The sequence below is a fragment of the Chiloscyllium plagiosum genome, chromosome 12 (assembly GCF_004010195.1).
Source record: "Chiloscyllium plagiosum isolate BGI_BamShark_2017 chromosome 12, ASM401019v2, whole genome shotgun sequence".
Classification (NCBI taxonomy): domain Eukaryota; kingdom Metazoa; phylum Chordata; class Chondrichthyes; order Orectolobiformes; family Hemiscylliidae; genus Chiloscyllium; species Chiloscyllium plagiosum.
The window spans coordinates 1,951,662-1,953,461 of NC_057721.1; positions in this window are offsets into that span (position 1 = coordinate 1,951,662).

The window sequence follows — 1,800 nt, forward strand, 5'->3', positions numbered from 1 at the left end:
TGAACCTAATTTCCACTGTGATAATAATGTGAGAATTCACCAACAGGAACACTGACAATAACACAACAGAATGATATTTAAGTAATACTTGTTTCATAATTTACCCATAGTAGCAATTAATGGCCACAGTGGGAAGTATACATATATCATGATAAGCATGGGAATTCACGAGCAGGAACATTGCCAAGAGCACATTACCACAACAAAATGTTGTGTGATTAACTTATTGAAGTGGGACCTGTCATTGGAAATCTGTATATGTTTAAAAGAGATAAATTTTAGAATTAGTGTGATGAACCTGTGCTGGAAAAAGAGTGAACTCACATTGTTAAAGGCAAGATGTTATAATAGTAACACCACAAACTAAGTCACTAAGTGGAAGGGATGATGTTGCTGAAAAGACAAATTGATAAAGTTAAAAAGGGAAAATTAGGTGTAAAATAAGAAAAAAAGATACAATGATTAAACAAAACCTATTGTATCACTGAAAGGGAAAATCATATTCCATAAACTTGGAGAGTGGATGTCTATAACCAATGACTCATGCAGCTACTAATAAACAATACTTCACATGCAACTCCAATAACTGCAAGGACTGGGTAGTAGACGGCAAAGACCAGACCTTTTGTATCTCATGCATTTCTGTCAGAGACTCTGAGCCCTTTCTTCAATTCACTGATAAATTGCAACTTTTAAAAGTGATTTCAGGCTCTGGGGAGATAATTAGATGGTATGACCTTTACAATTTAGCACGTTCATTGCAATAAACAGAGGGCGCAGCTCCTGACTTTTGCTGTTTACTTTTTTATGGAATCAGATGTTTATTATGGGATCTGACACCAAAGTAAAATATATCCAGAGACAATCAAATGGTCTCAGTTACATCTCTTTCTGAAACTAATAACTATCTGGATACTGGAGGAAAGCGATTCAGGGCACACAAATAGCCAGAGACAACAGAATGATCCTGATTACCTTGCCTCATTAAAGGATAGTTACCTTGGCCTGGATTTATGTGTCTGGACAGAAACAGGGGGATTCATGGCTAAGGAATGTGAATTTCCCTTATTCATTGGCAGCAATGACAATTTCAATGTCTGCATTAGGGCATCAGAAAGATACCGACTGCCTGGTGGAGCCGCGGTTCTTGAATCTCGATAAACCGTGGACAGGTTGCACTTAAAGTCAAAGGCAGCTACACATTCATAAAATGTTTTATGGTGATTGAAACCAGGTAGAACTCATTGACTATGAGATCCTTGATGGGGTTTTTTAATCTGGACCATTTAGGAAGTAATGGCTGACTAACATAAACAGGGGATTTAGACTCTCCTCAGTTCTCGGGACTGACTCCAGGCTGGCTGGCCACAGCTGGTGTACTGTGCACAAATAAAAATAGGGGAACTTAGTGATGGGACACTGTCCTCTGTGATATTATTTCATGTTCAAAGATTAGTCTTTTAAAAATGACACCGTGGCCCCAATTTGTACACATTCAAACATATGATTTACTTTTGGATTTACTTTTTTGAAATCACGCGGTTCTGAGCTCTAAACTGCACCAATGGGCAATGAGTATCAGGCATAGGGACTCTGGTGTAGCTTTTGTGGGAATGTCACCACGTGACATTCACTGTCAATGCTTTTTTTTCAAAAATGGGAACATTTTAAACAGTCTTAACATAATTCTGCATTCACCATTTTGGAAAGGTAGAATTATATTCCTTTGGTAGACCATGTCCAAGTTGAGGAGAAATGCAATTTTTTTCAATACCTTCCTCATGACCTTCATTCCCTGAA